The 12,211-nt window shown below is 46.0% G+C and overlaps 1 protein-coding gene across 1 annotated transcript in view; it reads right to left on the reverse strand.

The window, feature by feature from the left end:
• GRIK2 (glutamate ionotropic receptor kainate type subunit 2) overlaps positions 1 to 12,211 on the reverse strand; it is a 1,523,718-nt gene that overhangs the window by 778,534 nt on the left and 732,973 nt on the right. The gene's annotated exons all lie outside the window — the stretch shown is intronic.

Here is a 12,211-nt window from a genome sequence, read left to right on the forward strand (position 1 = left end):
GATGGTGTTGTAACCCTTACTCAGTGGAAGGTCTACTATTAAGTCTAATGTGACAGTGTGCCAAGGATGCGGTGGTGTGGGCAAAGGCTGTAACAACCCCTGTGGAGCCTGCCTACTAGCTTTTCCCCGGGCACAGATCTCACAAGACTCTACATATTTCTTTATTTGAGAAGTCATATTAGGCCACCAGAAGTATCTCTGAACCAGATCAATGGTCTTCATTGCTCCCTTGTGACCAGCCAACGGCTGATCATGGCAGTCTTTCAAAACTTGTTCTTGGATCTCCTTAGTAGGAAGGAATAGGGCCCCGTCTTGATAAGGCAAGGAATTGATTACTTGCCGACCTTCTTCTTGACTGGCCCACTCGGCCATCTCTGCTTCAGACATTAGCTTTCGGATTGCTTCTTGATAATGGGCCTCAGAAATGGAACACACAATCTTGGATTCAGGAATTATGGGTTGCGGAGTCACTGAATGTTCGGTGTCTTCGGTTTGAATCCGGGACAGGGCATCCGCCTTCCCATTCTTGTTTCCTGGTCGATAAGTTATCACAAAGTCAAAGTCTGAGAATTATAGAGACCATCGTAGTTGACGGGGAGTTAACGTTCTTGCAGATTTTAGAAATTGAAGATTTTTGTGGTCGGTAAACACTGTAACGGTGTGTCTGGGCCCTAACAAATGATGTCTCCATTCGACAAAGGCGTCTTTCACAGCCAGCAGCTCCTTTTCAGCGATGGTGTAGTTTACTTCAGCTGAATTCAATTTCCGAGAATGATAGGCCACTGGATGTAGTTGCCCAGTTGACTTGTGTCGTTGAGACAAAATTCCACCAATTGCTTGATCAGAAGCGTCAGCTTCCACAAAGAAAGGTTCTGTAGGGTCTGCATGAAGCAGGATGGGAGCAGAGGTGAAACTCGTCTTGAGAAACTCGAAAGCATGTTCTGCCTCCACTGTCCAGTGGAACTTCACTCCCTTCTTCAGCAATCTGGTAATTGGAATGATCTTCTGCGAGAATCCCTGGATGAATCGCCGATAGAAATTAGCGAATCCTAAGAATCTCTGAATCTCTCTCACATCCTTTGGTGACGGCCAGTCTACCACCGCTTGCACCTTCTTTGCTTCCATGGTGATTCCTCCTGGAGATAACACGAAACCTAGGAATTCCACAGTTCGCACATTGAAGGCGCATTTCTCCAGTTTTACAAAAAGTTGATGCTTGCGCAATCTCTCCAAGACAGCCTTTACATGATTTGAATGTTCTCTTGGGTCAGCGGAGTATATTAAGATGTCATCCAAATAGATCACTGCGATCCGATCCACCAAATCTCCCATAATATCGTTGATGAAATGCTGGAAGGCTGCTGGAGCGTTACACAAGCCAAAAGGCATGACTTGATACTCAAATAGTCCGTACTTCGTCCTAAAAGCAGTCTTCCATTCATGGCCTTCTTTCATGCGGATGAGATGATAGGCCCCTCGAAGATCCAATTTTGTGAAGATTTGAGCGTCCTTTATCTGATCTAGGAGGACAGAAATCAAAGGCAAAGGGTAACGGTTCTTGACCGTTACCCGATTGATCGCACGATAATCGATGCAAGTTCTCAGAGACCCCTCCTTCTTTGGAATAAAAAATAGTGGCGAAGACACTGGGGACTGAGATGGTCGGATAAATCCGTTAGCCAGGTAACGATCTAGGTATTCTTTCAGATAGCAGTTCTCCGCTTCCGTTAACGCATAAACCCTACTGCAAGGTAATGCAGCCCCAGGTTCCAGATCGATGGTGCAGTCGTAGGAACGATGTGGAGGGAGTTTCTCGGCCTCCTGTTCACTGAAGACTTCTTGGAATTCTTGATACTCTGCTGGAATTTCCAAGGTATTTATTACTCCAATAGACTCTCCACTAAAAGACAGCAAGGTGGCCAAAGATGGTTCGGAAGGTTCGCTCACTGAAGAAAAGCAATGGTCAGCACAATAGGCGGAATCCATCTCGATGGTTCGATCTTCCCAATCGATGGTAGGATTATGCAGGGTCAGCCAAGGAAGTCCCAAAATTATCTGAAATTGCGGGGCATCAATCAAATTGAACTGTAAAGCCTCACTATGACCATTGGACTGAATCAAATCCACCATTTCGGTGTGATGAGTGATCGGACCTGACGAGAGGTTAGTACCATCAACAGCCCGGACTGATTCCTTCTGCTCCTTACGCATTGCCAGGATTCCCATCTTCTTGGCAAATTTTATATCGCAGAAATTGCCAGTGGCACCTGAATCGATCATTATTGCCACTCCTTGCCGCTCTTGCCTCCTAAATCTTAATTTCATCTGTAAGGTTAAATGTGGTGCCCGAGTCTGAAGGGTGTTCGAAATTTGGTGATCTCTTGGAGTCTGATTTTTCTCCTTCGCCATCTGAGCGACTCCGCCTACAGATGGTTTTGGGAGTTTCCCGGATTTGGGGTCTTCGGCCTCTTTGGACACTCTCTCACAAAATGCCCAGATCCCCCACAATACATGCATAGTTTCTTCAGTCTCCTTTGATCCTTCTCCTCCTTACTCAAAGGGCCTCGAACAGACCCAATCTGCATTGGCTCACTTTCTACCGTTCCACCAGTAGACTTGCTGGGTTCTGTCTTCATTCGATCAAAGCGTGGATAATTCCAGCGAAAGTCCTTCGTCTTCCTTTCTCCTCTTCTCTCTGCGCTGCGGAAATCGATTTCTAGAACTAAATCCACCAGCTCCGAGAATTCAATAGGTCGCTTTGGAATCTGTGCTAAGGTATCTTTGATGTCATCACGTAGGCCTCGATAAAACAGAGCTGATCTCTTCTCCTCTGGCCAATTGGTCTCCACCAATAGTTTATTAAACTGAGTTAAGTAAGAGATAAGATCCTTATTACCTTGACGCAGTTCTAAAAGTTCATTGTCTGTAGCCTGAGATACTCGGCGCCTGTCAAAGATTCTGAGGAATTCTGTCTTGAACTGTTCTAAATTATATAAAAAAGGATCGTCCCGAGATACTAATGGCATGGCCCAATTTGCAGCATCCCCTCCCAAATAGGACAAAATAAAAGCTACTCGTGATTGAGCATCTGGGAATAAATTGGCACGACACATAAAATGTAAGGAACATTGGGTGAGAAAGAGCTGCGCCTTCTGAGGGTCTCCACAATATCTTTCGGGGGGGGCCAAAGGAATGATGGGGGACACAGAGTGTACAACCTGAGCTACAGTGCGTGGGTCTTGTTTTGTTTGTGCATCACTAGGAAAGGTTTGAGCGGAGGTTGCCCCTGAGGATATCTCACTAACTCTCTGGGACAATAACAGTGTCTCCTGTCTAGAAGCCATAACCTCCTGCCTTAAACTCTTATTTTCATCACTTAGGGTGCCTAATTCCCTCTGAATACCCTCCAACATATCCCCTAAGGCCTTTAAACTGAAACCCTCCGCCATTCTGCCCAGGTGAAGGAAACTCGTGGGCACTTCAATCTGTCAAGAAGGCCAAACGGAACTCTCCACGGAGGCAGAATGAAGATAAGTTCCCAATGCCCTCCTCCCAGAGCTCACTGCGTTAATTCAGCTGTTCCAGGCAGGGGGAAAGGGGAGTTGGACAGAGAAAGAGACACTCGAGCTGGCCTGGCTCCCTCCTCAATCTTCAGCGGGATTTCTGGGAGACCTAATGCACAGAAGGAGACAGAATGCCATTCAGTACCCTTTCTAAGCTACTTAACAGATCTTGTTCACTCGCTCTCTTTCTCTCTCTATCTGAGCTTTTCTCCTACCAGATCTTTTGCTTGAGTATTGCCTCTCTTTATATCGTTCGATGTGTTCTGATTACGGTTTTCTATAACCTGTATATGCACAGAAAAACCCTGGGTTACTCTCCACTTACTTCCTTCAAGATTCCACCATCACATTACTCTTCTACTCTTTCTTACCAGTCTATGTTCTTAGCAGATATGACAATTCGTGACCGTAGTTCTGAGAACCTGTAGTTCTTTCTTCTTCTACAAGTCTTTGCTGCTTGAAAGGATGGATGCAGTGAAGTCTCAAGTCTCCCTTGCTCTCAAGGTAACGCGCAAAAAGGGACAGGGAAGGATAGACAGGAGGAAGGGAAAGTTCAAGGAAAAGCGCATAGGGCGGTAAGGAGAGACAGAGCTTGAGACGAAGCAAAGTTCTGCTGAATGGAGAATGAACTGGACTCCAGTCTCTCTGAATCTGCTACTTGGGAAAACTGAGTGAACACTCTCACCGTATCTGCTGCCGGTCTCCAGGCGGACTCCTTACTCAACGGTAAGCCTACCGGAGGACGAGAGACCCTGGATATTCTGAAGTTACTCTGGAACTCTGATACCACTTCTCCTTACTTCCGCGACTCTGGTTAAGGTTATTTCTCTCTCAGACTTTAAGTCTACAATTCTCTCTGAGATGCGTCTCCATCCGCTGACAACAGTCCTGCGGAGACAAATGAATTTCCTAGTGCCAGGAGTTCTTTTGTGAGGAGCATGAACTAATGCTCCCTCACACGACTATGGTTAAATTGAAGTGCGCAGCAAGACGCGCTTCGTGAGGAGACGAAGTCTCGTGATCCCGCGAGACTTCAAACGCAATGGGCTAGTCAGGAAAACTCGGCGGCCATCTTTGAACGAAATCTAAAGCTCTAAATACTTGTCCATAGATTGCAGAGGGAGGGCTTAACCCAAACTCGATGCAGTCCTAATGAACTGCGCGGCGTGATTGTAGCATTCAGCCCCATCCTGACACGCTGCATCACTCATTGTAACTATGGTTTAACAGTGGAAAAATATGGAGCAATTTTATTTTGTAGAAAAATTTGTTTGGGAGGTAATATTTGATTATAGACAAATTTCTCAGGAAATAGAGCAAAAGGATATAAATACTGATTATAAACGATTAACAGAGGGGACTTTCCCTTTTTCGGCCTTATCTGATATGGTTAGACGAGTGGTTAAAATACGAGACGCAACATTACGTTTATGGAAGGAGCAATAATTCACTATAAAAGAGAGAGTTATAGAAGCAGTTCAAACACAAGCACAGGACGTAGATGTTTCTGTGGATGAGGTTGCTCCTGTTAGTAGTACAGTTGCTATAAAACCTATGCGTGAAGCTGCGCCCCTTTATGTTCCTCCTAAGGGTGCGGGAACAAATGATGATAAAACTTCGGATGATGCAAAGGGATATTTTATTTTCAATTGGGTTTACACTTCTTGGAGTAGAGCTGACGTGATGGCTCTTAACGCTGCTTTGCACCAATCCCCGGAAAAATCCTGCCGCCTTCTATGAGGAGGTGGAAGGAGCCATTAGCTCCTGCACTATGACCTTGCCAGATATTGATATGTTCTTCGGGCTTATTTTGCCCCCTGATATGTGGAGAATGATATGTAATATAGATGACAATGTAGCATATGGTGATACCTGAGAACATTTAGAACAAATAGATGCGGTAAGGGGGCCTGCGCAGAAACCTCAAAAGGAGATATTAGATCTTCCTAAAGCTATTGTGACTAAGTTAAAGACTCTCATACCTCCTAAGAAAATAGATTGGAATACGTTAGCGTCCTGTAAACAGAAAAAGGATGAGTTTGTTTCTGATTTCTTTTCAAGGTTTGAGGAAACATTCCATGATTTTAGTGGTCAGTCATTGGCCGATGATATGGGAAAGCATTTGTTTGTCGATAAATTTGTCGCTAATATGTTATTGGAAATAGATAGTCGTTTAAAGGCCAGTGAGAGTTCTTGGACCACGTCTTCTCCAGTTTCCCTTTTGACTATGGCCCAATATTTTTAGCGACAGGAACAGGAAACGAAAGGCAGGGAGGATAAGAAGGCTTTAGCCTTAAAGACAAAAGTTATGTTTGCTCAAGTATATGATCCACTGTTTAGGGGAGGTGGAAGAGGCGGACGTGCAATGTATACACCTGGAGCACCCCCTCTCTCTCTCTCTCCTCTGTGTCCACTGATCAGTGTGCTTACTGTAAAGAAACTGGGCATTGGCATTCTGAGTGCCCTCTTTTGCAAGGTCAGCAGTATCAGCGGGGAAGGGGAAGTATGAGAGGACACCCAGGGAATTCAGGAAACAGGGGAGGTACAGGAGCTCGCCCCAGATTTGAAGCAGTTGAGCAAGGATCAAATTACTCTAATACTTTTGATTGACGAAATCAATATCAAATGTCTGATTATTCTGCTGATGCCCTTGTAGATTCTGATTATGCATAGGGATGCCTAGGACGGGGTAAGGAACTGGTTGAGGTGCCAGTAGATCAAATGGGTCCTTATGTTGAGGCAAACGTCTTGGGATCTACTGATCGGTTTCTGGGTGATACAGCGGCTACTCGTAGTGCTCTGTCTAAAAAACTGGTTCCTAGGGTTCCCCTGTGCGGCACAATGATAACATCGATAGGATTCAATGGGACACCTACACCTAGCCCACTTTCACAGTCACTTGAATTTAAACTTGACAAATTCACTGCAGCATGTTCATTTTTGCTTTCCCCTAACACGCCGGACAACATTGTGGGTATCGATATGCTTAAATATTTTCGTTGCTCTCCGGAAGGTGTGTGTGCTATTTTAAATATCAATTATCCAATGGTTGAGAGATCCTGTCTTATTAATGAGGATGCTGCTCTGGTGTCCTTGCCTAGTGTTAAGAAGGAACACTGTTATTGTTATTATTTCTTCCCTCCCATCATCACAAAGTCTCGCAAAATAAATTGCAATATTGTAGACAGCAGGTTACCTATTTAGGTCACCTCCTGTCGAAGGAGGGATGTGCACTTACACCAGATCACATTCAGACCATTTTAGATACTCCTGTACCCCGCACTCAGAAGGTTGTTCATGCACTGATTGGCCTCGTTTCTTTTTTAGGCAGTTTTTCGCACATTATTAAACCTTTGTTGGCCCTTTTGACTAAAGACACTCCGATGCCCCTCCCATGGACTGCTGAGTGCCAGAGTGCCTTCCATCAGTTACGCCAAGCCCTTTCTTCTGCACCAGTATTAGGTACCCCAGACATGTTGATAAGTGACTATTTGTCCCAGTTAACTGACAGCTTGTCTTCTATTTATCAGCAGGTGCGGGAAGCTCTTTCTTCATGAACCCTGTTGTGTTGACAGATCATTGCGACATTTTGGTCACCGAGAGAGGACGAGCTGTGTCACCTGAAGGACCTGAGGAAGTCTTCCCAGACCACACGATCCCTGGTGCATCTAGATACCTACTTCGATCCAGGAAGAAAGACACTTCATCACAGAAAGAGACTGTTTGAGCCACTGTCCTGGGTGGTTAAAGACTGACTACAAAGGGGGTAGCCTTTTAGTGACTACTCGTCTCAACGCTAGTGAAGAAACCAACGCCTGCCCAGGACCTTAGGGCATTATCTATTTTGTTGTTTGCCAATGAAAATGAGCTCACCTAAGAAGAAGGAGATCGCTGCGACAACATGCAACGGCTGTACAATCTGCATCCTTGGTCTGACTTTGACTGCTTCTATCATCGCTACTGTAATGTGGGTAGTGGAGGAAGTAATGCCTGGAGCCTCCTTACCTAACATTACTGTTATATCACTTGCTGCAAAAGAGCACCATCATTTTGATTTACCGCAACATGAACAGGGATACCGTCAAAATCTGAGAAACAATTAATTTCTTCAAATGTTGCATCAGACACACCAGCTAAGCAATGCTACTAACTGTTGGGTTTGTGGCAAGATTCCTCCTCATCGGAACATAAAAGGAATCCCGTTGTCACAATGGCTCATGCCCAGCTTGGTTCAAACTTCTATATGCCTCTAATGAACAAAGTCTGTTACCCAAACGAAGATGGGGACCCATAAGCAAAAGGGTGACCCTGCACCAGTGTACCCCTAAAAAGGTAAATTTCCACACTGGTAGTGACAAACAGCCATTTTGGTTTCTCACTGCTGTGAGGCTGCGCTCTCATATGAATGCATTGGGGATTCCCTGATAAGTATTTCAGTAGTAATTCCTGATATGAGAGGAGCAGCGTGGTCAAGTTTGGTATGGTTGGGATAATAATAATAAATGCTGCGCAATGGTGTGCGCAGATTTATTATCACTATTTTAGAAATGCCACTTCTAGAAGTTGGCATTTCTGTGTGCTATGTGTCTGCCTGCCTGATGTGGATTGCATGTCTGGCTTTGGAGTGACAGGGGCTGGTGAGGTGTGTGTGGCTCCAGGGAGGGCAGGGTGAGTCAGCGCTAGGCTGAATAGGAGATCTGCATTTGGAGAAGTGGAAGGAGTAGTCCCCTGACCCTGAATAGGTCTGTTCCTGCCTGGGTGAATGCTGGCTCCGCCCCCCTGTGGTGGTCTAATAACCAAGCCCCCACCTGACAATGGGGAAGAGGAGCCCTGTAAACAGGGTGATCCAAAAAAAACCCTGGAACCAGTTTAGGTTGGTTCCCCAAGCCCTGTGCCAAAAGGCAGAACAAAGAAAAGTGAGGTATATATGCTGGGACTGTGACCCCATGAAGATGTTCTTTCCTTGTGACTTGGGGAGGGAGACTTGCTGCTGCTGGGCCCCAGGAGGAACCACCACAAAGGACTGCCTCCCTGCTGGAGGGCCCTGTGTGCTGGTCTGCCTGGGCCCAGCTTTGACCCTCTGAAGTTCTGGACTCCAGCATTGGCCAGGGGAAAAGGAGTGCGTGGGCTTTGCAGCGCTGAGCTGTGACTTATTTAGAGGGATTCCCGATGCGAGGATTCCCCCACCTTGACGCGTGGGAAGTCGGAGCCCACCCTGCATTTCATTTCAGCCTGGAGTGAAAAAAGGGGAGCGGGAGCCTACCCCGCTGTGGTGTGCCCCCTGAGCGGGAGCCCACCCCACATTGGTGTTTATATTATGGCGGGAGCCCACCCCACACTTTGCCACCGAGAGAGAGAACCGCCGCAGCCCGGTCCGGAAGTCAAGCATCTTGCCTGGTGTGTGGGCAGGACCGGGAGAAGCATGACGCGAAGCCCTGCAGGAAGTCCTGGGTCGACGGAGGCTTCGCTCCGTGTGGACTCTACGAGCGAGGGAGTCCCCACAGGCTGCCAAGAAGTCAGGTGAGGAAGGCCTGAAAGAGAGTGTGTCCAGGCCAAGGAAGCCAGGCGGGAGCCTACCCTGCGCTGGTGAAGCACCCCAGATGACGGAACTCCGCTCCACCTCTGCCCCCAGAAGACTGGAAGAAGTCCCCAGGAGAGCCCTGGTGAGTGGGGGCTCCACGAGGCACGCTGCGGGTGCCGATTTTTGAAGAGAACAGCCCCGGTGAGGGGGGCTTGTATGGCGCATTGTTGGGGCTGTCTGAGTGACACCAGGAGAGTCCTGGTAGAGGAGAATCTCACAGCATGGGGGCCAATTGGGTGCCTAGTGAAGCGCACCGGTAGGAGCCCGTGGCCAGGGCTCTCTAAGGCACTGTTTGTGCCAGGTCGCAGCTGCAACAAAGAGGGCATTTTGCTTTCAGGATGAGGAGGGGGTGAGTTACACTCCCCCGCCCCCAGTGCACTGCACATCAAGGTTGCCCTGACATTTGAGACAAAGGCCCTGTGGGCCCCAGTGAAAGGCCAGTTGGCCTGGGGTCATATTTTTGATGCTCTGGTAGGGTGCAAGGCCCAAAGATTGCATAATGGGTTTATGCCTAATGCGGTGATGCCTAAAAAGAGGTATAATGTGTGTATGCCTAATATGATTGGTGCATACTGTGTTTAGGCTAACGGGATGCCTAATGCTATACGGTGTCATGTTGTGTTGTTGATGCCTCAAGTGGTTTCATAACGTGGGTTATGCCTAATGTGAATGCCTAATGGGATTTATAGACCATGTGTTGATGCAGACATACTGCATTTATGTTGTATATGATAATGCTAAGTACAGTATTGTGCCAGTAGGTACTGGTTGTGTTATGTTCACCACTAATGGCTCTGACAGTGGCCCGATTGGCCCTGTCTTATATATAATCCCCTGTGAATATTGCCTAGTGCCAGTTGGCACAGCATTTATGTGTGATCATAATTCTAATGTGTTTTGGATAATACAAAGGCTATTTTTTATATAACCTTGTGTGGAGTTTCTTTTGTGGTGTGCCTAGTGTGTCACTGCTGTGTGTGTGTTGCACAAACGCTTTAAACATTGCCTCTGGGATAAGCCTGACTGCTCGTGCCAAGCTACGAAGGGGGTGAGCAGGGGTTATCTTCTGCGTGTAACTTCCTTGCCCTGACTAGAGTGGTGGTTTCTGCCTGGCTTTGGCGCAAGCCCTAGCCAACTAGAAATCCCATTTCTAACACAGCCCAAGGTATCCAATCATTGTACCTCTTAGTTTCATTGGTAATAGGAACACCACCAGCCATATACATGTATTGGTATGTATATAGTGCAAACCTATGAAGCAACAAAGCACTAATGATTACTTGAGGGGTTGGGAGGCAATCTATAAGATTGTTTACATCAACTGTGCATTTCCTCTAGGCACTAAGAGATTAAGTGATTTGTCCAGAATCACACAATGTCGATTCAAGCACCTAAGGCCAGATTCAAACCTGGTTCCCCAAGGTTTCAAAGCTAATAGCTTCAGCCTCTAGACCACATCACCTCCAATGACAGCCCCTAGATATTTTCATGAATTGTGCTGTTGTTCCTTAGGACTGAGTTCTGTGTTATATGCTCACTCACTCTCTTCCTCTCTGCAATATGCCACACATGCAGGCCTGACACAGGTAAATTGATTGAGGTCTAGTTTGACCAGATCAGCAAGTGTGTAAAGTTGACTTGTTCTAATCTAGTAGAATAAAACTTCTGAAGTAGAGGTGGTTTATAACAATCTTCACGAGTCTCTGAGTGCTTCAAGGCGCTCAAAGACAGTAGTGTAGAACCTTATAAGACTACCACCCCAGAGGAACTGGAGTGGGAGAAATTACAAATGGGGCTGAGTATGTTGGACTTTAGGCTAAATAAACAAACTGGCAGCAGCTTAAGTGAAGTAAAGGTGAGATGCAACCACTGCTGGGAAAAGTCAAAGGAAATATATCTTAATTAGTTATCTGAATGGAAATGTGTCATGGAATGGCAATTTGTTCTGGCCCTGCCATACACCAAATTGAGAGAGGGTCAGCCCTTTTGGTTAGTTTGGTTGGAAAATGAATTGTTTCTATTGTGATTCTGGAGGGAAAGATCATAAATGAAGACCAGTATATGTAGGGAACAATCCTGAAACATTTAACTTTTTTTATTTTGATCCTATTGCTTGGCCTAGGTAGCTTTAGAGACAACAATAATAATAATACAGATCAAAGATGGGAGGTGTGGGCAGATACTTAGGAGAGAGTTTTATTAAATATAGTGCAAAGGTGATTTTTGAGAGGCATGTTTGTCTCTGCTTGAAGGTCAGGGCAGTAACTGTTAGTTCAGTTTGGCACGGCTCTTCCTTCTCTAGAGGCAGCATATAGCTCCTTGCAGAATTGTGGTCTACCTTTCTGGGGGGTATAATAGTCTATACCTGCTGGCAGGTAGATAGGGAGGAGCAATGACTGTCTACTCATATTGAAATGTGCGAGAAGGGACTGGAAAGGAACAAAAGGTGTCCCTTACAAAGAATTGGCATGAACCTTCTAGACTCGTACGTTTATGGTACACAGTGCTACAGCATCAGGGCTATCTTTGAAGCTACTCTACTCCCAGCCTGTGATATCTCCATGCACTGACTCTGTTGTTTTGCCATCTTGAAATTACCCAAGAGCTGAGTTCCTGGGATGGTTTTAATGAAAACAACGTGAAGTGCTGCAAAAACAAACGCTGGTTTAGCTGTGGGAACTTTCTTAGAACTGGGCTTTCTGCCACCTGCTCCTCAGAACATATCTAGACTGGGTAAAAATCAAATGGGGAGGTCCCTGCTATTTGTCTACCAGAAGGGAGGACCGAAGCCTTTGCTTGTTACCCATTTGTAATTAAATAATGGAAGTGATTCTGAATGATCTGCCCTTCTTGCTTCCTATGGTATCATAAAAATGAATCAATGACATAGAGGGCTTCTATGTTGGAGAACCAGCTGCCATTGGAAAGTGGACTGTACTGGAATTTGCTTGAGTAAGATGTCCACATTGCATATAAAATGCTGCAGTAAGCACCTTGAGATCACTGGCACTCGGGCTCTAATTTGGGTTCCTGCTCCTAAATAAGATTACAACATCACGTTTAGTAG

This window comes from Triturus cristatus, chromosome 6 (assembly GCF_964204655.1).
Source record: "Triturus cristatus chromosome 6, aTriCri1.1, whole genome shotgun sequence".
Taxonomy (NCBI): Eukaryota; Metazoa; Chordata; class Amphibia; order Caudata; family Salamandridae; genus Triturus; species Triturus cristatus.